General features: G+C 39.6%; 1 protein-coding gene across 11 annotated transcripts in view; it reads left to right on the top strand.

The window, feature by feature from the left end:
* Window positions 1-24,140, top strand: part of LOC133419940 (receptor-type tyrosine-protein phosphatase delta-like) — a 441,109-nt gene that overhangs the window by 127,039 nt on the left and 289,930 nt on the right. For all 11 annotated transcript variants that reach the window (XM_061709430.1, XM_061709428.1, XM_061709424.1 and 8 more), the window contains exon 4: window positions 10,849-10,872. The gene's annotated coding sequence lies outside the window, so the exon portion shown is untranslated. The remainder of the gene's footprint in view (window positions 1-10,848; window positions 10,873-24,140) is intronic.

Below are 24,140 nucleotides of genomic sequence, written 5' to 3'. Positions count from 1 at the left end.
TTGCAAAAAACTTGCAAATGTGAATAGCAAATGTAATGACTGACATTACACACCTCTACCTCCTTCATGGGTTGCATTATCATTTAGCATGCAAAGACCCAGTTTAGTTTAATTAGAAAATGTCTTGTTTTATTTAATTGGAAATATAACTTACTGTATGTTTGCAAGTGCTCATTTGCTGATTTTTTTTTTTCAGAGATAAAACTTTATATTTTATTATATTCTTTAAAACTTTTTTTTCAACTTATTTTACAGAGTTTTGCACTTTATTCATTCATTTTTGGTTTAATAAGAGCAAAGTTTGCACTTAAAGCCCAATGGGGCAAATGTTCAATAAAAAAACAGCATATTTGAAATCATTTCTTTGCCTTTTGTCAATTCACAAAATAATCGTAATCGAAAATCGGATTTTGAGAGAAAAAAATCGAGATTTTATTTTTGGGCAAAATCGAACAGCCCTAGCTCACAGTATTCATCCCTGAATCAAAATTTTAATCCAGACTTCATTTAAGGTCTAGTAGTAAACATATAGCAGCTCAGAGGCTCTTAATAGTGAGACAGTGGTCTTCTCGGTATGCTTCGCCTTTTTCTTTGAATTCTCTTCCTCCCAAACTCTCCACCTGCCTCCATCTCTGGTCCTTCATTCCTTCTTGCTTGCATGGATGACAGATGGGTCGAGGCGATTTTAATGAATTTTCAAAAGAAGTGCATCGGCTATATTAAAAGAAGCTCCTAAACTTAAACACATCTGACACCGGAGTCACATGCATGCACGCCATGAGACAGGAACGTGCATATGAAAAAGGGCCAAACAGGCACTCTTTCGAAATTGCACATACCGTTCAAAATCATATGAGATGGCTCAAACAGTCAGACATTCATATCATTCTCCTCTCAAACCAATAACGTTCACAAACAAAGAGAGAAAATGCCACATCCTACACACTGCTGGAGATTCTAGGTTGACTCCATTAGGATGTGGGACGCCGGCCGAGTGTCACAGGTCATTTTTATTGATGAGCTTTCATATGGCAGCCACCACGCTGCCTAGCAAGAGAAACGAGTGGTGCGTCTGCTGATCCATCTGTCCCGTGGTAATGACTGCACCTGGCCTCGCACGGGCCAGGGCATGCAGGTGCGCGATTTCCCAGAACAAGCTTGCAGAAAAGGACAATTGAAAAGCAACAACCACGCTCACATCTTGCATCCATGTTTATTCCTCGTGCCTAATTATTCCACTCAAAATGAAAAGAAAAAGCTATCCGTGAGCTTTTTATGCAGTCAGCATAAGTGTGAGGCCCTAAATGACGGGGATCAGTTGAATTTCAATTAGGAATACATTCAGTTAGCATGCCCTTGTGACATATGTTAATAGCTTTCTCATAATGAGAGGCCAATGTTTAGGATCCTGATTTATGAGCTGAATTAATTGTCAAATTTCATTACATACTCTGTCTGCCTGGTGTGAGATGGTGAAGCAAAGTCAGACTCAAATGTAGGGCCTTTTAGGTGGCCTCAATCGTCCCAGTCAACGTATGTCTGCCTGTTTTCAACAGAGTGATATGAAGGAACTGAACCACCGCTGTGCTGCTAGGAGCATCAAGGTCAACACCTCTCCCTTTTTTTTATGTCTACTTCTCTTCTGTCCTTCCCTCTAATTCTCCCCAGGCAAGAGAGTCTTTATCCCACCTGTATGTAGCCGAACTCAGGGTCAGAACTCAGCATAGACCCCAGAGGTCTCTAATCTTCCAACTTCTGATCAGTCATCAAGGTCTTCCAGGTGGAATTCTTTAGTCCCAGAGATTCTGGCACAGCTTCACCTACTTCCAAGGTTGATGGAAAGTCTTAGAGGTCAAGAGTACAGTAACACTTAGTTAATATCTGGCAACCACATTCTGTTTTTGCCCTTCATTAGGACCATCATAAAAACATATGATGCCTGCATTTGAAGAGAGCTAATAGGAGACTGAAAAAAAAATGGACAAAATTCAAGTCAGCTTTTCAAACACAACGGCTGGGATATGTTAATTAAAGAGCTCTTAAAGGGGTAGGTAGGTTACGTTATTGCCAGTCTGTTGTTAATCGAGGTGTTCTGTTTTAACTTTAGAGAATTATGTCTGGGAGACCATTTTAAACTGCAATTAATGATCTTAAATAGGACTGGGCGATATGGACCAAAAGTCATATCTCGATATTTTCTAGCTAAATGGCGATACTTGATATATATCGATATTTTTTCTGTGCCATAATTGGGGTTTCCCCCAAAGCATTATAGCATAGCATCTCTGTTAGCTTCATTTTTTTCTGAGGCAAAGCCTTAAAAAAACAGTCAGTTTTAATACAAAGCCTCGTGCCAAATGTCACACAGGTTCCTTTATTAACAGAGGTCTGCACATTATCAAAATGTATAAAACAAATTAAATAAAAATAAACTGCCTGCATATATAGAATAAAAATGCTTCTTGAATAAAATAAAACAAATATCCCTTTCCTGCATAACAATTAAATTAAAATACACTGTGCATTTAATACAATGTAGACAGTAACAGGCAGACTTTTCCACTGAGGTTGACAGTTGTGCAAATAACAAAACATTTGTGCAAATCTCAAATAAAACATTCAAGTCAATTTGTCACAAAATAAGCTATATCAAAATCATTAAAAAAAATCGATATAAACGATATTGTCTCGTACCATATCGTGTTTGAAAATATATCGATATATATTTAAAATCTCGATATATCGCCCAGCCCTAATCTTAAATTAGTTCAGAGTTGTCTGGCATTGTCCAATTTGACTCTCACCTGAAGGGGAACAAGTGAAGTATGGTATTTAAGATCCTGGAATTGATATATAAATATATGAAGCACGGCACAGGTTTTCCATCTTTCCAACATGAAACAGCTGCAGCGGAAACAGAACATCTGCTATAGCGCTAACATAAGCATAACTCGATCCCTTACTGTCATGCCTGAGCAGCCTTTAAACCGGACAGCCCCAAGTCTGACAACTGCCTGATGAAGTTTGGAGTTTCTCTCTTCCTGCGCTCATCAAGCTGCCACTCATAAAGTACTTGTTCACACCTCAACTTGAAGAGAGAGGAAAAAACAAGTGAGCAATGCATTTTTTTTTCCCTCTTGCTCTCTGCAAGAACAGGCTGAGTTTTGATGCTTCTTCAGTCTGCGAGAGCCCAGGCCATCTGTAGCTTCTGTCAGGACGTCTTTAAAATCTTTGTTGCGGTGGAAGAAAAAGAAGTAATGTTTATTTTGGCTCAGATGGCAGGGTGTGAGCTCTCTCAGTATGAATGATAGCAGGGCAGAAGTGCTCTCACTTTACAATGTCTGTTTTGTCCAATTTCCCTTTTTTTCCCTGCTTTGAGGGCTTTTTTGCTGCTGGCTAGAGCTTTGCCAACCAGAGCTGTTTTGTCCCATTATGTGGGCACTGTAAAGAAAAAAGAAAAGAAAAAAAAGCAGCTGCTCTCATTCCGCTTTGGTGAAAAGGTTAAATGGTGAAACAAGTTAAAGGGCCTTTCTGGTCATGGTCTGTATTGAGCGACGACGAGTGCCTGAGGTTGCGCTGTTCCTTCACGGCTGCCTTCCAGCTCCATTGCTTTTGATTTCCAATTAGGGTCCATTCAGTCCTCTAGCAATTTTTGAAAAGTGAATTGTTTCCACTCAGGCTCTCTTATTCAGTGTGTTTGTGAGCATTTGGAAAAGAAAAAAAAAAGTCTGTCCTACTGATTACATGAAATTGCTCTTTAACGGGCACAGTAGAAATAAAGAACAGATGACTACAATGCCTGCAAAACTACAAATGTCTGAAATATATAGTTAATAGCAGGACTATTTTCTGAAGGCTCTATCTTAGCTGTTACTTGGACTGTGCACTTCTGGGCAGAGATCTCTGTTATTGTTGCCAGAATCAGCTGGAGCCACAGTCCCAGTTTACTCCAAAGTCCTCCTATTACCACTGGCAACATAGTTGCCTTTACGTTCCAAATCTCGTCCACTTCCTTCTCCAAGACTTTTTTTACTTTTCAGACTTCTTTTATTCCTTCTTCTGTTCCTTGGGATTGCTACATACCATCGCTACTGCCTCATTCTGGACTCTACAAAACCCCTAGAGGTATCTTGCATCTTGACTTTGGGACTTCCAGCTCATAAACGGCACAGATGTTCCTTTACAGTGTCCCTCCTACTTGATGATACCATTTCATGTATGCCAGCGTCTTACTCACAGCTGTTTCGTTCTGGATTGTCTCCAGGGCATCTTTGCACAGCCAGGACTTGAGGTTTTGTCTGGCTTGGTAGACCCCAACCCCCAGACTGCTCTTGTGCTCAGGGCCTGTTGTTTTCCTGCTATAAAGTTACTGTTCATAGCAGTGAAAGTAAATGCTATTTTGTAGTCAGTCCAGGTAGTTTGTCTGATCTTTCAGCCCTGTGTCACTGTTGACCAGTAGCTGGTGTACGTCTCCTCTTGTGTTACCTCCAATCCCTTTTGAGCTCTCAGTCATGTGTGAAACCATGTTCCCACTTATCTTGCCTGTCGTGATGTCTGACAGGGGCTTCCAAGTTGTACAAAGGCAGATTATTGGTGAGTAGTTGAATGGGTTGGATCGTTTTATGTATTTATTTAGACAATTGCAATCTATTTAACTGGGACTAGGGCTACACGATTATGGCAAAAATGATAATAATGATTATTTTGATCAATATTGTGATCATGATTATTCATCACGATTATTCAATGAGTTCAGTCGAAATGTTCATGTCATTTAAACATCTGTGTGCTACATTAATGTTAATTTACAAAAAATTGTATAGAAATAAAATTGGTGCTTCTTCACCCTAATTTCAATATCTTCATAATAGAAATAAAAATAAATGTAGCACAAAATTATATAAATGGGACACTGCTTACACTCACTAATATTATACATTTCTGTTAAAAAAACAGGTCTTTTAAAAGAAATGGTGTTTATTCAACTGCATTGTGGATGAGAATTTACATTTGAACTAAATAAAATTGAAGCCGTCATTATGCACGGTGTTTATTGGGCACATATCTTTGGCCAAATGGAATGTGATTGCTCTAGTGATCTCGACATGTCTTTGCAAAGTGGATGGATACAGTGACGCGCTGTAGAGGCTTGTTTTAAGGGACATTTGAGATGCTGATGAACCACTCATGCTTGCAACCAATGCAAGGTTTTTCTTTGCCTTCATGCATTCATCGTAGCTGACTTGTGATTTTTTTTTTAGGTTGTTGAACAAGTTAGTCGTGTTGGCTTGTGGCACCGAAGCACCTTTAGAGCACTCTTTGCATATTAGGTGTTCCTGGTTAACAATCGCTTGACCTAAATCTGAAATATTTCCAGACAACAGATGATGATCCGTGTCAAGTGTCTTGTACTGTTTGGTCAGACATTTAAGTTTTGTTCCAGACATTATCCAGTAAAATTTATGTGAGTGAGGTTACGCTCCACGGCTCAAGGAAAAGCTGTAATTGGCGCATGCAGATGGCACGCTGTGAGTCAGTGGTCTCTTATTGGCTCATGTAACCAGTCGCGCAGTCACACACACACACACACACACACACACACACACACACACACACACACACACACACACACACACACACACACACACACACACACACACACACAGTGCTCTCACGTGAGCATCTGATTTGCTTTGCTGACGGCGCAGTAAACTCACCACCCTACAAAAAAAAACAACTTCAGGGGTCTGTTCCAGTGTTTAGAAGAGAATATGGTCAATAAGCATTTCCAGAATCACTGTAACTGCTACTAGCATTGAGTAATCTAAGTTTGAACACACTGAAATAGAAGGTTTTTATTTCAGCTGGAAATTTGTTTTGTAGATGAGTGAATCTGTGAATTATTAGCTGGAAAAGACAATGAGACCACAGCATGACGCCTTATCTAGTGCAATTTCAAATGTGATAACAATACCACAAAAAATGAGTATTTTACACATGTTTTTGTAAAATTTTGTCTAGACTTTTCCAAACATGGCCATTTGGAGATGCCAAAAAGACACTTGGATAACCATGGGCATAAGTCTTGAACCTTTCAACATACAGTCATAATTCTGGCCTTTAATGAAAGCTGACACTTAGAGGTATCCTATCATATATCCAGATTCACTATCAATATTGCTGAAATATATATAAATACATGTAAAGAGTCAAAACACGGACGGACGTTTGATTCACTGCAGTGATTTCACTACTCTGAATTGACTTCCCTGCTGTGGGTTTTATTCCCACCCCTTCAAGCCGCATATCGTTCTTTTCAGCATTTCATTGGTTATACAATGTGCCAGTCATCAGCACGATTGCTGCAATTGGCTAATTTATTTTCATGACAAAAGGCGGACATGCGCTTCATTTGCATACAGGCGCTCGATTCGCTGTTTAGGCTGTGGAGGGGACAGGGAAGCTCCTGTATGGTCGAATGAGCTGTCAATCAAAAGGAGGGGGTGCAGACTCCATTTTGAGACTGATCTCTGATCTGAGAGGTTACAACAACAACACGTTGAACATCCAGCTTATTTCGTTGAACAGCGGCTGTTTGTGGATATTTACTGGTATAATAATGTATTTTGGACTAAATACTTTACTGGATTGGATCTACTGGACCATTCTGACTGTAACCAGACCATTTTTGGTCAAATCTTTGTTTGTTTGTTTGTAGTGTTGATATGTACCAGCTGCTATCCTGAAATGGTTTATTGTGCTGGAATCACAAGAATCTTAGCTTTCCAAAGATATGTCGCATGAGTACCTCACGTAACATATGAGCTGTGTAAATGACCTAGTTTTGTAAATTATGGACTGGACGGCCGTCAGAGCGGCAACGGGAATTGACGGTTTTGTACTAGTTGAAGTCGTTATTAGGCTGCTGGTTGTGATTGCAGGAATAGATGGTCACTGTTGGTTTTCAATGACTAAAAGAACTGCTTCAGCCCTTTTAATTCCCTTAATCTTGTCGCTGTTGCTGTGCACCGACGGCTATGTGATGAATGAGGAGAGTTGAGACCAGCTGTGTCAAAAAGAATCTCTCGAGAAAACTCATGTCCTTGTTCAAGAAATGCAAAGGCTTAGAAGATTTAGCAAGCAGCAAACTGCCCCAAAAACACCACAGATGGTAGATGATGTCTCTGAAATTCCTGGATATGGGGTAATATCTGTCACCACATTAATTTATTTATTTATTTGTTGCACATCATGATTTCATGGTGAAAAGGCACTTTGTGCAGACTGTAAATACCAAGGAGGCATAAAAACTGACAATGACAGTTTAAAATGCTGACAGATAGTTTCAAACTATTCAGGCCGAGCTGTCACAAGATCAAAGATTTTGGTCTCAGACAAAATCCATCTCTTGTGGACAAACATTGCTGAACAGCAGTCCACTTAAAGAGTGCTGAACAGATTATTTAGATATAATCATATAACACTACAATTTGTAGTTAAATGGCACACTCTTTCAGGGGCAATTTACCATGTCGATTGGGAAACCTATACCACCAATTATGTAATAACTTGAACATAAGCATGAAGCTAGGGTTAACTTTGCACATGCACTGCTGAGGTACTAAAATGGGGAAAATGATCTATTGTACCTTATTTTGGTAAGAAATCATCAACATTTAAAAGACACTATGAATCACTATCAGTTTTAAACCTGAAGTTTGTTTCTGAATCACCACAAGAGTAAAAGACCCGATGCTGAAGTTAGTGTCTAAATCCCAACAAGGCCAGAGAACCGTCCACTGCATTAAAGAGCAACAAGGCCTTAGACCAGAACCAGTTCAGAAACCACAATACTTAAACTGCTCAAACTAGGATTAAATCAATTCTGGGGCATGTTCAATTTCTTTTTTGATTCGATTTGTGAAAAAAAAAAAAATAGTTTTTTCATTGCTCCCAATATTATTATTTTTTTAATCTGATTTGAAAAAAAAAACAAAACAACAAACATACAAAAAAATTTACTATTTCAAATCCATATTATCTTAATTTTTGTTTTCAGTTTAAATGTTATGTTTTTGAGGTAGTAGATCTGTTTGTTTGTGGTGTGGAAGTAATATGGTTCAAACTTTCTAAACAAAAGCATTAATGATTGTTATTAGTCTGTATATTATATTTACTGGCTAAATTAAAATATACTTTACAAGACTTAAAACAAAGATGCCCAATCTTTGGAGGAACATTTTATACTATATGTATATGATATTGTGTTAGTATTAAAATCATTCATTAGGTTTTATTGAAGAAAAGAAAATTGCATATTAAATCCCAAATGCAATATTGGGAAAAAAAAAAATGCAATTAAATTATTTTCCAAAATCATTCAGCCCTAGTCACAACTCAAAAAATATATAGAGTAATCAAATCAACCTCTTTATTTTCAGTCTGTCCAATAAAACATTCGTTTTAGTCATGATGCCTCCTGAGCAACCTCATTATCAGTTAATTGGATGGGTCAAGTCTAGTTTTCCAAGAGATTGAGATTCCAGAGCAAGTCTCTAGACTTGATCTGGAATCTCAAGGAAGACTTAAAATGATTCATGATGTCCATTAGTCATCGTTCCAAAGCCATCTCTGCATTTTTGCAAAGGCTTATAGAGGTAAGATTTTGCAAAAATGAGCACGAGGCCTACGCTAAAACCCACGTCTAAAGCAGCAATTTGCACACTGTGTCAAACCACATGGGCTTTTTGTGATTCCTGCCAACGCCAACCTCTCCAAGCATCCCCCAAATCCCTCTTGTCAATACAGAAAAAGACAACACGAGGAGCAGACTTTTTAGCTCCTTTCTTAGACTTGTCAAAAAGTTTCCTTATCATGTTGTGGGTTCTACACAGCATAACTAACACCCTGGAAGCGGCTTATCTGCTTAAAACAAGAGGGTAAGAAGGGTGAAAAAATGCCTGATTCTTCCATATTTTTTTTTTGCTTCACACAGGAGACTGATTGAAGCCACTACTTTCTCCTTCTTGACTCTTTCTAAACCATCCCCACTGCTTTAATCCACTTAGACCCCCTACCTCCCCCCAGTGGTTTTGATTGGCCAGGCATCCAAATTTTCTCCACAGGACTCAGAAAAATCAATAATCCTCTCTACGGTGGAAAAAAAAAAGAAAAATAAACTCTATTAAAACAACAAAATGTGATTAGCTGAAGAGAAAAATGGAATGTTTGGGGGGATAGAATTTCAGACTGTAGATCTTGGTCTTGGCATGAATAGTTGCTTGTGGAAATGTTAGCAGTCTTTGCTGAAAGAGTAAAATGTAATGTTGGATTTGATTCATTTTCAGTTCCTGGTATTGTATATTACTCTTATTTTTATTTTTGTCTGTTCCGGTTGTACAATTTATGTGTCCCTGTTTCTGTAGTATTCATTCAAGTGTCTCGGTCTCTAGCTGTCTCTCTACCAAACAAAACTAATGCTAATGTTGCTGAAGCCCCAGGTGCTTCTAGTAGCTCTTGAAGTCTGACATCAGTCCCTGCTACCCCCTCCCCTGGGTCCAATTTTCCCTGCATGAAGCTTCAAGGACCTCAGCTGAGCTCTCTGTTTAGCAACAACAGCAGCACTGAGTGCGAGTCGAAGTCAGACAGAATGGTAATGAGTGTCCCAGAGACTGAACCCCGTTCTTCCCCCTAGATGTGTTCTCACATGCAAAACAGATATTGTAATCCCATTTTTTCATTCTTAATCCACTTGAGGGTTTGTTGCATGCAGACTGAAAATGTAAATGAATGCAGGGAGATGCACATCATCCGCGATAAATCATATTACCTCCAAATTCTGCTTGGCAACACACCCAGACTGCACTGTAAGCAACGGCATCTTCAGTATTAGCCCTCAGTCTGCCATTTCACTTCCATGAGGCCCAATTGTTGTTAGTGCACCCCATTTCCTTGTTTTATTGCACATTTACTGAAGATGACATTCGCAGAGGGACCACTTCTGCATCAGAAAAAAAAAGTGCTGTAATGGAAACCCACAATGTATTTTTCTGGATGCAAAGGAGATGGTACAGAAAAGTGGAAAAGGGAGCACAACTTTGCAATATCTCTTTCTATTTATGACCGGATATTTGAACAGTAAGTCACACTGATTTTAGTGAAGATGTTACTAAAGTTTGCTTTTCCTGCCCTAGTGGTTCACTGTTTACTGGGGGGAACTTCAGGTCTCGTTGGGGATGGCGGGACCACCATTATATCATGTCTTTTGGTACTTTACATGGGACGCCTGTCATGACACTAACAAGCTTGGGGAAATGTTGCAAAGATCCAAGCAAACAGGCCAAGATAAATTATCTCAGAGACTTGCAAGAGAGGCAACACTTTAGTGTACATTTGTGCAAGCGCATTTGTTTGCTCTGTGTGGTTAAGTAACACTGATGAAGAAAAAAACAAAAAAAACCCGAAAGCAGTGGGATTGGGTTTCTGCTTACACCCCTTTGCGTTTCCACACTCTAAATCTTGAAACACTGACAAATATTAATGCAAATTGTGCAAACATGGGGTCCCCAGGGGAGGCTCTCAGAGCTTCATGTCCCATGCTCAATAAATGATACCCCCCCCCTCTCTTGACAGTGACTATTCTTAACCCCAAGTCGGCACAATCCTGGGAGAACGTCATTTTTCAAGGAAGCTGGTGACAACCTCAGCCTGCATTGAAGTTTGGCTTGCTGTACATTGTAATTTGCTGACATTTCTCTTTTTTTTCTCTCTCGCTCTTTTTCCCTCTTATTCCCCATCCTCTCCACCCATCCCTCTGGTCCCCTCTTTTCCTCTATGGTCTACTTACAGATGATGCCAACTTTTCCACACTAGGTAAGGCACTACTTTCGAGAGTGGGAGTCATGTTTGAGTCGTCTTGTCTGAGAGTGGTGTGAATGCATAAATATAGCACAAAGTTGCATGCAGGGAGAGGGCGGATCTGAAGCGGCACTGTGATGCTGCTGTTTGCACACTAACGAATGCGGGGCTCAACAATCTCACCTGTCCTATTTCCCTACACGTGTGCACCATGGTAGCCTTTACTGGCAGGCGGATTGTTGGCTCTGTGTTGTTTAATGAATACACCGGCACTGATGGCTTAAACAAGCAAGAATGGATAGTGTTTACTGATGGGCCTATTGGAATACCTAATATGTTAGGGTTTGAACCCAACCTTGCTGTTCCCAATCCATGTGCCAGGACATGATAACAAAGGCTTGGATTTGATGTTCTTATGAAATTATTTCAGCTTCTCCTATTAAAATGGATAGGAAACTTAAATAAATATAATCCCAATCTCAAAAGAGGACCCATTCGTACTGGTACTCTAGTCTGAATCGAAGTATAGTAGAGGCTAGGGCTGGGCGATATGGACCAAAAGTCATATCTCGATATTTTCTAACTAAATGGCGATACTCGATATATATCTCTATTTTTTCTGTGCCTTAATTGGGGTTTCCCCCAAAGCATTATAGCATAGCATCTCTGTTAGCATCTCTGTTAGCTTCATTTTTTCTGATCAAACCCTTAAAAAAACAGTCAGTTTTAATACAAAGCCTCGTGCCAAATGTCACACAGGTACCTTTATTAACAGAGGTCTGCACAATATCAAAATGTATAAAACAAATGAAATAAAAATAAACTGCCTGCATATATAGAATAAAAATGCTTCTTGAATAAAATAAAACAAATATCCCTTTCCTGCATAACAATTAAATTAAAATACACTGTGCAATTAATACAATGTAGACAGTAACAGGCAGACTTTTCCACTGAGGTTGACAGTTGTGCAAATAACAAAACATTTGTGCAAATCTCAAATAAAACATTCAAGTCAATTTGTCACAAAATAAGCTATATCAAAATCATTAAAAAAAAATTTAAAAAAAAAAAAAATTTTAAATCGATGTAAACGATATTGTCTCGTACCATATCGTGTTTGAAAATATATCGATATATATTAAAATCTCGATATATCGCCCAGCCCTACTGGAGGCCTCGTTATACCATCAGCTACTTTTACAAGTCATGATTGTCCCATCTTACTTTTTATGAATGGCATTAAACATGTGCAACATATTCTGGAAAGATTATACGTAAGAAAATAGCAGGGAAGGAGGCTGGCAGGCAGCAGACTGTCAGTGTTAAAGGGGGTAAATGAAAATATTCCAGCCACTAAATACCAAGCCGTGTGGCATGCACTGTTTTCTCAGACTATTTTCTAGAGATGCTCAGCAGGCTGCGAGAGTCTGATAGAGGTCAACTGCATGACTGAATCTACCATAGCAGGATGTCAGACCAAGACAGCAGGACCTTTCAGCTGTACCCATGGCTCCAAGCATCTGCTCAGAAGGGGAAAATCAATCACCTCATTTCCAAGGTGGAGCAGGTGTATTGAATAGAAAAAAAAAAAGAAAGAAGACAACAATACACTCTGATGTCGCTCTTGTACGACTTGTCTTATGTCTCACATGCTTGGTTTTCCATTAATCCACTTGACTTTTCAGACAATTACGCCTTATTGTGTAATTGAAAACTCAGTAGAATGCCTTTACACTGGTATTGTCTGGCTACTCGGCACAGCATCTGCAAGCACTTCTGGTCTGGCTTTCAACTCTTTGAGGCAGGCACTGGCTGACTGCTCGGGAACAGAAAACCCCTGGCTAGCAGAGAATAATAAGTACCCATGGGAAGCTGCCAGATGGACATTTACTGTGAGCCTTGCTGGAGAGGGAGAAATCTGTCAAACATCACACCAGGCATCTGCGGGAGAGCGGACGCAGGTTCACGTCCACTACAGTGTGTCGGATAAGAGGAGTGCTCTTTGTAGAAACTAAAAGCTGTTAGATTTTTGAAATATCACATCTCGTTGATGCATTTACCTCCTATCAAGGTCAACAATTCACACGACTATAAAGCCCACTTATAATAAAAAAAGCTTTAAATAATATCCTGATAATGGATACTATGGAAGATGTTCATAATTTTCCCTCATTTCATTCAAATGTCCTTTATCCATGCCTTTGGTTGCTATAAATCAACATCACTTTTCAGCTTAATTCAGTCATGGTGTTTATTTGTGGATGTAAATTGAGATCAGTGTATGGTTTTCTCTTAGATTCCATCTACCGTATTTTCTGGACTATAAGACGCTACTTTTTTCATAGGTTTTGAACCATGCGGCTTATACAAAGGTGCGGCTATTCTGTGGATTTTTCTTCCACCACTAGGGGGCGCTCTAACCGGAATTAGAATCAAAACTAAGACAAAATAAATGCAAAGAAGAATACGCTACTTCCTCTTTAGCAGATAGAAGTAGGTAGAAGCAGATTTGAAACAGATAAATAGATAAATAAATAGTGGTTATTTTCTCTTGGTTCTGTCCTGTTTTAATCAGCAAAGTTGCTGCCGTGTTAAAAGACACTGTTAGGAAAGGATCTATTTAGGTACAAACATGTACATCATTTACAGTTCAAAATCCTTCTGTACATGTAGTAAATGTCTAATCTAACAACATAAATATTTGCAGCTTGCATATCTTTTTTTTTAGACAGAGCAGATGCGGCTTATATACAGGTGCGGCTTGTATATCTTTTTTTATTGTTTTTTTAAAAATAGAGCAGGTGCGGTTTATAAAAAGGTGCGGCTTATAGTCCAGAAATTATGGTACTTTCTTTTAAATTTTGACACAGGGACTGTTTCTATCCTTGTCGAAAATATTAACTAAGAGGTACGCTACAGCTTTTAATTCTTGAAAGTCTTTTGACTTCCACAGGAAATGTCCAATGTTTTTTTTTTCCTTTTCTTTCCCACCCGTCCCATCCAGTCTTCAATTCAAAACTGTAGGCGAGGAATTACAATTGGCTTATTATGCTCTACGAAGTGTGAGGCTTCCAGGGCTAGCAAAGAAAGGGAGAATGAGAGAGAAAGAGCACAAAGAGTTCATTCCAGTATCGTCAGCAGTGAAATAGGAGCTGGAGTCTCTTAGACAAGCTGTGCACCCGTTATGATTGCATTATGTCTGGCAGTCCTCCTTTCAGAGAGGAACTGAGCCATACTTGATCAGCGATATGACACTGGCAGAGAGGAGAGTGATTGCTGGCTGCTTAGTTAAGCAAATACCATTATGCTGTTGAAGTCTAAAAGTAGATATGTGCTTGGTAAAAAATGATAAAGGCCAGTCTGGACAGGATCCAAAGCACTGTTAGCTTTGTAATACTCCACTGTGGATTCTTTTGAAATGGTTTTAGTTTTCATCATCTCTCTGAGGATAAGAGGAATGCTATTCATGGATAACACAGCGCTTTCAAGTCTCCATCTGGGCTTTTTCATCCCCCGGAAAAAAGCAGCTTTACATTCAAAATACAGAGAATAAATAAAAACGTCATATTGTTTTTGGTAATCGTGTGAATTTTCGAAATTGCTTCAGCTCGGGTATAGGTGGTCTTCTACTTTTTAATTGACAGAATATATGTTTTAGTGATATCATTGTGTTGGCAGTTCTAAAAGAAATGGGGACATGGGGGCGTGAGTAAATTCCAGGCAAGTTTACATGTGTTCCCTAAACGCAAATAGGGCCGGAAGGAGTGTCCGGTTCGGTGGGTGAAAAACTCAACAGATCTAGAAAACAAAGGTGCAACTGGCTCGTTTCGTTACGGACTAGGAGCAGCTTATCAAACCTTTTTATAGTCAGGAGCCTTTATATTACCAATGACATGAGTAGAACGTGACCTGAATATTTAGTTGTCAGGGTATTTGTTCATTTTGTGGAACCTGGATTTTGATTTGGGTTTCCAAAGCTCGTGTTGCAGGAGATCACCACCTGCAATAATGTTTGGGTTCATTTTAGGATTTAAATAGGAAGGTATGGCAGAGACCTCAGCTGTATGGTACACTTTAAATTGAGTGATGAGAAGTTGGAAAAGGGTAAACTCCTCCCCCATTGCATTTATCCTGAGAAAAGAAGATTTCATTTTTCAATTGGCATACAAGCTGCGTTCCATATATCACTCTTCTGTTAACACACTCCATTTGTCTTGCACACATCAATACCTCGCTTGCTCGCACGCTCTTCTTGTTCTCAGGCAAGTGGGCTACACTCATTCAGTGTTGTACATGTGCACCCCTCTCATCTTTGTGTCAGATTAAAAATTTAAAATAAGATTACATTCAACTGCATTTGGATTTAAGCCTAATGAAGGGAAACTACAAATGGCTAGAAGCTACAAAAAGCTTTGGTCTAGCATAACTCAAATGGCGCTTTTCCACTAGTACCTACTCAGCCCGACTCGCCTCGGGACGGCTCGTCACGCATCGTCCCGCCTCCACCCGTTTTGTCCCCGTTTGTTTTTCCACAGCCAGAAGTGGGCAGGTTTGGGTGAAGCTGCTGTGACGTACTCGATTGCGCAACCCCTTTGTTTGTGTCGGCGCAGATGAGAAATCAGCTGGAGCCCCGAGCGGCTGAGAGTAAAACAGAGCTCCTGTGGATCTGATCGTTCCTTATCAACCGTCTACATCCCTTTTTTAATTCTCTCATCAGCCACCAGGTTTATGAACATCTGCACCTCAGAGTTGGATCATGAAACAGATGTTTGCGCTGTATAATAAAATCGCAGTGGGCCGCCATTCGTTCTCGCGCTTCCTGATTCAAACGTCTGACGGCCCCGCCCCCCGACCAATAGGTGGCGTGGAGGGTGGTGACGTCAGAAATAGTCCCGGCTCAGCCCGGTTAGAACCTCGGCAGGATAGTTACAGAAAAAGTATCTGCTTGGCACGGCTCCACCCACCTCGGCCCGTAGTGGAAAAGCGCAAGACGGGGGCGTGGCGGGTAGAAGCGTGCTGAGTAGATACTAGTGGATAAGGGCCATAACAGACCTTAAACATAATAAAATGAAGACTAGCTAACATCCAGGTTTGTTTGTGCTAAATGGGATAATAAAGAACAAATAGCCTCATCTTCATTCTGAGGCCAACTGGCTCCTGTCACCCGTCTCTTCAGCTCTCCTTCTAAATCCAAACTGCACACAAAGCTACAGGACTGTGAGCACTTTGGTCAGCAAATCCGGATTCATATGAAACTGCACATATTAAAATATCTCCAGCTCTCTCTCTCTCTCTGTCTCTCTCTCTCTCTCTCAATGCTTTCCTGAATCAAAACAGGCTGAGACAGAATCCCTATCCTCCAACAATTATTCGCTGACTGGCGCACTCCTGTGATGCACATCCCGTAAGTTGGCACTGCTTCCCACAGAGGAACCTCCCGATGGCCGATGTCCCACATGAGACTCTCCCGCGCAGCGCTGCTCCAGTGATGATAATCACTGAAGTCATGATTATTTTGTTATCCAAGTAGAAGCCTTTTTTCATTCACAGAACATTTGAATAATGTTTGTAGACAACATGAGTGTTCCAATCAATTGTGATTGTGTGTGAAGCAGCTGCCCTTTTATTTTTCATTTAAGTTACTGCACAATGCAGTCACAACACGCTAAATTCTGCGGTGATTCTTGACTACTTTAAAAAGGATGGGGTGATTTCCTCCTGTCAATTATGAAGGAGATGGCTTGAACATTTATATCTTCTCAGAATATTTTCTTCTAATATTTCAATATTTTCAACATTATACATTAATGTAGAATCACTTCTGTCAGTAACTCTTCTTCTGCCTTTCTTGCATCACATCGATGCATCTTCTGGGCGGTTACTTGTACACTTTGTCAAGGGCAAAATTGAAGCCTTTTTTCCATATTAAATAGCTCAAATCTTAGTAAATCACTTTGCAGTGACTCATTTAAATAATACTCTTGCTGAATGTGTACTCTGGTGAAGGAACATGCATATGGAATAGGACAGCCACAAAGATCACTGTGTCTGCCCCTTTCAGGCGCTGATTTGTCGCCGTGCTTTGATAGTAAATACAGACAGTAATTTAATGGCAAAACAGATTTTACAACAGGCGCAAGGCAATAGTAAATCTGGGCTGGGAAGCCTTCCCTCTGTCCCCAAACACAACGGGATGTGTGGTTGACAAAAATGTGACGGGCAGTATTCTGCAGTAATTACACTTGAGTGACAGGTTCCAAGTGTTCACTTTTACAGTCATCTGTGACTAATTTTCTTACACTGCATTATGTTTGCAAAGTGGGCCACCCTCTCCGTCATTTTTTGATGGGCAGTCCTCAGTATTTCCATAATTATCATTCATCATGGCAGATAATTACACACGTAACTTGCCATGCCAACTGCATACAGTACAGATGCTCTAGTGATACTGCACAGCATCAGTGTAGTTGGACACAGATTTGTGTTCGATTGGACACATCTATCTAAGTGAAGCAGGGCCGTGTTAATGAACAGATGGCTTAACTCTAACTTTATCAACAGCAGCACACTGTCAGTAGAAAATGTGATGCATTTCCGTAAAAAAGAAAATGGGCCGAGCTGCATCCATCAGTGGTTTAAAAGCATATGGTGAAGGCGTATTGAGGTGTCATCTTTTTTTTTTTTTTCTCTTTCCCTCTTTTATAAGTGGTGCTGAAGCCAACCATTAGATGCTCACTTCACAGGACAAAGTGTTTTTATGTGTTAAGGGTATTGGGTACAGAGTTTTAGATCATCTGTACTCCGTTTGATCTCTTGTTTCAAAAACCAGCAGTCAGTTATTTACTCACTTACTAATTATGATGAAGTTAGGGTTAAACTAAACTCTCAACCAACCTTTTTGTTTAAGGTATTTTTTTTTTCAATTTTTCCAGATTTTATGACTTAAATAAATTATGTTGCAATATAACCAGGCACGAGTGTGATTTCCCTGGTCTCCAGCTAAAAAGGTCCCCCACTGCTCATCAAGCAGCCCATTAATGTTCTCTTTCCCAACATTACAGGGAGAGCCTGTTTACTAAATTCTCCATGTGTTGAATTAATCTGTACGTCAATCAAAGCCGTTTTTGCTTGGGCATGCGACTCCATTTTCACGGGATTGTCAGAACTAATGATGCATGGACAAATCACACACATACTATATAAATAAGATCTACATCTTGCAGGGAATAACAAGTAAAAAGTAGAGCTGCTTAAAATCAAAAGCTTTTCTACTGAGGAACACACGCATTCCTTTATATGAACACTAGTGCTCTTGTGTGGGTATAGAGCGCCTTTGTTAAAAAAGAAACCCTTTTAAGTGCATCAGTTGTCTGGACTTATGATCCCTTGCCTGAAGGTCTGCCATCTCCGTACAAAGGCTACATTAGCCCTCATTTCAGAAGATATGTTTTTGAGGAAGGAATTGTGTTTAATAATCACCTATAGAGCTTTTTCAAATTTCTTCTTTCTTTTTTGCTTTTAATTTTGACATCCCTTTTTAAGAGTTTCAGCTCTTGTAAGGAACTTGAGATAGGCCACAGCATGCATTCCAAACAAACCCCTTCAGCCTCCCCTTTCTTATTGTTGTTCTCTCTTTAATATGCAGCGTTAATTAGCCTGCTCTTCACAAATATCATTTTCTATTAGTCTGCAGGGTTTGGTCATTAACTGAACAAAAGCATTCAAGTGACTGACACAATAGGCTATGCTGATTAAGTGCACTGCCACAACAAAACTAGGCTGGGGAACAATCCTGGTCCTACTTGACTCTAAAACATATTATTTTTAGTAAGACGACATAACTTGGGGAAATGTGCTATCAATACGCTGCTTTTTTAAAAATTTTAGACGCATTTAAAACAAAAATGACTAAACATAAATGAAAACTAAGCATAAATGACTAAAAATAACTGAAAAACCTCTTCCCCCTAACACAATATTTTGCAGCTGAAGTCATACAGTCTCCTTTGAGACAGTATCTGATCCAAGTTGGCTGAAGGATCCAGCATCTAATTTGGCAGAACATCTGAGGATGCTGAAGACCACTGGACAGACTCCATGGCCCTGCCTCTCTGAAGGTTGAATGTCAGAGGTCGTTGGGTGGCCAGCCCATCTGCCAGTCTGACTCTGCCACATACAGAGCAAGCTTATAATTGAGAGGATGATATGTTTAATGGGAGTCCAAGCTGTGGCAATCTGTGGCCTTATGTTGCTCAGATGAAGCCTCCTCTTTACAGCTTCATGGATTGCATGAATAATGTTTTGTCAGTTACAGTGGCTTGTAACATTGTCTAATGATTTAAGCAAATTTAACAAGGGCTTCACAGCTGTACTTAAATGGATCATCTGCTCTGTGGTGTTTAGAGTTTCCATAATCCTAGATTTAACTGAACCAGATACAAATATATTTCTTGACAGACAGCGAGTATAACATTTGTGATTAGTTCTGCTGGAACGATTCACTTTGAAATTGAAAACCTCTTTGTTTGCCAGAACTTTGGAATCCCCCTGTTGCCACACATGTCACTATTGCAGCCTGGAATGGAAACATCCAACACTAGCTCTTGATTGTACCTTTTGAGTTTTTCTACAAATAGACTGAAATTTCAAAAACATATATAGTTCCTTTGTGACTAACTGCCATCAGAGTATAAAGCTGTGGCAGGAAACTACAAGTTGCATTTCTATTACCACTAGAACTGAGAAAAACCTAAATATTGCAAAGAAAACCCTGCAATGGAAACACCTAGATTTTGAAAAAACTGTAAAATGTCACAAACATTTTTACACTTTCATGAGTTGGTTTGTCAGCTATGGTCCAGTTTAGCGCAAAAAGGTACTGAAAACACTATCTTGCTCTCTTGCAGGAATGGATGTGGATGTAGTTTGCCAATCCAAAGCTGTCTAGTTTCCAGCTGTTTTTGGCCTCATTTATTTTGCACAACTTAATCATTATGCATTACTGAATTACATCAAGGGCTTTGCCTCTGAGTAATCATTTGAATGATCATCCCCAGCCTTTTTTCTTCTATTGACTATTCTGCAAAAACGGTAGCGGCAGTCGCAATATTTTGTTCAAAACTAAACCTTTTTTTCGTCCATCTTCTTCAAAGTCAGGATCCTTTTCTTCTTTGCATTAGATGAGTCTCACAGGATGACATCCTAGGAGTTACTATCATAAAAATAAAAACATAGTTCAATGAATAATCCCCACCCCGAAGATGTACCTTGTCGCAATTTCAGAATTGTTCTTTCTGTTTTGTGGAAAAGTGTAATGGAAATCCACCCACAGTTACGTGTCATTCATGAAATCTTTGTAAATTTGTGAGCAGATTAGCATATAAATCACCTCCTTACTAAAAACTCAGATTTGACTGTAAGAGTCCATGTTTGTTGATGAATCCCAATGAATGGCAAACGGGAAGCACACTCCTGCTGCTGCTCACTAATTAGCATAAATCTCCGCCCAGGGACCACCATATAAGGGGGTGGTGATTGATATGTACATGTACATCCTCATCCTGCATGTATCTGTGGATATATTTTTGAAAAAGATGGCAATAGAGAGAGGTAAAACTTTTTTTTAGATACAGCAATAGAGGTAACTAACTGAAGTATGTTGCAATGCTAGTAACTACTTTCATAGGGTAGAGTAGGCTCCCTCTTTCAGAGTAAATACTATGTTCTCTTTGTACTTAACAGTCATTTCTCAATGAAACGCCACAAACAGCTTTGTTGTAAATTAGCATAGCTTACATTAACAACAGCTGTAAGAGATAATCCAACATTTGTAAAGGTTTATAGCAAATGAGTGTACGTCCTTTTTCCGAATTTGCAACTACAACAACGTTGCCATTTAAATAAATAATTGCAATTACATAGCCCTCAGCTAAACTTATTTTAATTAGATTGCAGAGATCCCCGGCCCCCTATAATCCTTTAAAACTGTTTGGTCTTAATGCAGCTAATATTACTGTCGCAATGATAGTACCCCCTTGGCAATTTCAAATCAGAACACAAATGCAAAAAAGTGCTTGGTATACATAAAAAAAGAGATTAAATTGCTTTAATACAGTTGATTACAGAATAAAGTTTACATTCTACTCTTACTATTAGTTTAAACCTGGTATTACCGCTTATATTTCAAGACGTGACAGACATTTGCATCCATTTGCACATTAGTAACTGCTGTTCCGACAGAAGTGGCTCCTTTGTCGACACTGCAGAGCCATTTGCCCCCATGGGGTCAGACGTTGTATTGCTACATAGAGTTGCTTTAAAAGTGTCTTAATAAAAAGGCAAGACAAGAAAAGTTAAGTTTATTTGTAATTCAATTCAAAGTGCTGTCCAAAAGAAAAAACACATAGGCATACGTTTTTCTAGCTGTTTCTTTTTCACTCTGCCCCTTTAACGTGCGTATATACACAGGGCTGCACATAATTATTTTGGTCTGGTCCTCAGAGGAGCCCCTGGATATGTGACTTGGGGCTCCAAAAACGCGGTGACCCGTCTCGCCGGATCGATAAAAGAGGGATGCAGGAATAAGTTATAGGCAAAACGATATTTATTCACTTATAAAGATGAATTAACAAATTATGGTGCGTGTTAGTCTGTAGAGTCAGTATAAAAGTTACAGTTTTTATCGGCCAGATTGGGATGCTCATGGCATATTTTGCACCTAGGGTTGCCAACTTTCAGAAATAGAAATAAAGGACGCCCTGATTTCAGCAGCGCAGGAGCCAAAAAAAAGCCCCAAAACTTCTAAACTGCATAAAAATGTGTTTATTTTATATGAAAAAACGTGTTCTTTAATAGCATTGAACTTGCATGACTGTACAGACAGCCAACCATATAGCAGCTGAAATATCCTCCTATGCTCTGTATGTCCACATCAGCCAAGGTGTAGAATATTGCTTCAGGTGAAGAATTTGGTGTAAAAGTTAACTTATTTCAATAATTCAACTAGAATATGGTGTAAAAGTTAATCTATTTCAATAATTCAACTTAAAAGGTGAAACTAATATATTACCTAGTCTTATTACATGCAAAGCAAGATATGTTGAACCTTTATTTGTTATAATTTTGATGATGGAATTGTTCATTGATTTCATAAAATATTCTCTAATTTATTTTTTATTTGGGGTTTTCATAAACTTTGAGCCATAATCAGAGAGCAGCATCTTGCTGGCCCAGGTAACTGCTGCACGCAGTGACGGACACTGGCTGATTTATGGTTCCGCGTTGCACCAACGCAGAGCTTACGGGGTAGGATACGCGGGAGAGCGAACGTACGGTGCGCGTCGCCGCGTAACATCATGCAGCCACTTCTCGGCGAACACACGTTTTCTGTTCGATTCGGGTAGTGGTTCAGTTTGGCGTCTCTTTGTAGTTGGTGGTGGTGGAACGCCAAAATAATTACTTAATGGCGCTTGCTTCTTGGACATTTTGACGAGACGTGTCAGGGTTTGTTCAGTAAGGGGTTTGTTAAGCTGCTTGTGATGATAGATCCTTACCTCTCTTCCTGCCCAACCCACCGCCGCAACAAGTATGGAGGGGGAGTAAGGACACGCTGTGATTGGCCAGTACCAACTTTGAGTGGCAGTTCTGGGGAAAAGCTCTCCCAATAGATTTTTTAATATTAGTATTCTGGTCTGGCCACAACCAATAATATGAGCCCCAGCTGTTGGTACGCAAATGCGCTTCGCAGCACAAGATTGACAGCGCACTGTGGATTTTGACGGCGCATGCGCTTTGGCGGCCCACTTATGTGCAGCCCTGTATATACAGTAGTTATTTCTAATACACAACTTTTTTTACAGACGTGTCTGAGTTGCAAAAAGGTAAATAAATAAAAATAAGTCCAAAGGCATTATTGGAGATTCAAAACAGTCCACCAAAACCCAAGACAAGTGAGGATGAGTCCAGATATGCAGGGGTTTATGTTAGCCCTTAATGAGTTAAAACATTTGAAAAAGGAAGTGGCAAGAGTGATAGGAAATCTTGATTCTAAGCTAGCAGAACTCAATGTATAGATATCTGAGCGAAGTGCAGGATTATCTTCTGCTACAAAAAAAGTACCATACTGTGGATTTTGAGTCTGAAATGGTCTCTCAACGGAAAGATGTCCCGGTCCCCCAACTTGGTGTCCGCAGTGAATTTTTTGTATTAGGGAATTTTATTCCATCCAGCATCCACATAGACGGAAGAACTGGCTTCGGAACCAGATGGGATCTCTGTGCTGGTGGGGGTCATTGATGTAAATTCGAAATGGCCTCAAAACTAGAACGTCTGAAAAAAAGAGAATGCAAAAGCAAGAAACAAGAGGAAATCTCTACAAATAACAATCAATGCAAGGTCAATAAGGAATCCTCTGAACCACAGGAAGTTATTCAGGCCGGGAATTTATCTTTTCCAGATGTGTTGGGTCCAAACACAGCAGTCTCTGAGCTCAAGAGATCAACAAAATGGTCTCCAAACCAAAAGAGGTATCTGAACAACTAATGGAAAAAATGCGATTAAAGAAGCCACCAAGCAAGGATAAGAACCCAATGAGAATTTTTCCAAGCAGGAATTAGTACTCAATGAGAATAAACCACTGTGAGGTAATCCAAAATAAACCCCCTCAACCACAGAAAGTTATTTCAAAAGGACTCAGTTTCCAGATGAGTTGGCTGTACAAACTGAGGTCCCACAGGGTGTTTCAGATGTGAAGTTCAAAAACACTAGACAAACCTTCGCTTTGAGGATGATTAAAAACAAAGAACAAACACCACACACACAACTTGCTCACTCCAAAGTATAAGTACCAATACTTTGGGGAAAAAAGACAACAAAGAACAACAGAATGTAACAGGCCAAAGGGCTTTGCAGTTAAACATCTCAACACATTTTTGAGTCTTCTTCTTCTTCTTCTTTCTTCTTTCTTTGGGTGCTCTGAGTTTCTCCCACAATAATTTGACCAAACATTCATAAACTTAATACTCATAAACACCAGAACTACCGAGGGGGTTCACGGACGGTTAGAGGTTTTATCATGTGAATAGCTTTGGCTGGACAAAATCTAAAGGTCTGCCACTGCCTGATTTGTCCTAAATATGTGCGTTTTATATTCTCTGAAGTTTTGTAAGTTTTAAAATAAAACATGCTCAAGATCTGAACACTTGTGCCTCGGACCAACCACAGTGGGGCTGTAGACCGCCGTCATTTACTGTACACCGCTGGTGGTCCCAGCTGCAGAGTTA

Source organism: Cololabis saira, chromosome 20, assembly GCF_033807715.1.
Source record: "Cololabis saira isolate AMF1-May2022 chromosome 20, fColSai1.1, whole genome shotgun sequence".
In the NCBI taxonomy this organism is placed as follows: domain Eukaryota; kingdom Metazoa; phylum Chordata; class Actinopteri; order Beloniformes; family Belonidae; genus Cololabis; species Cololabis saira.
This window is presented reverse-complemented; position numbering and strand designations above follow the sequence as displayed.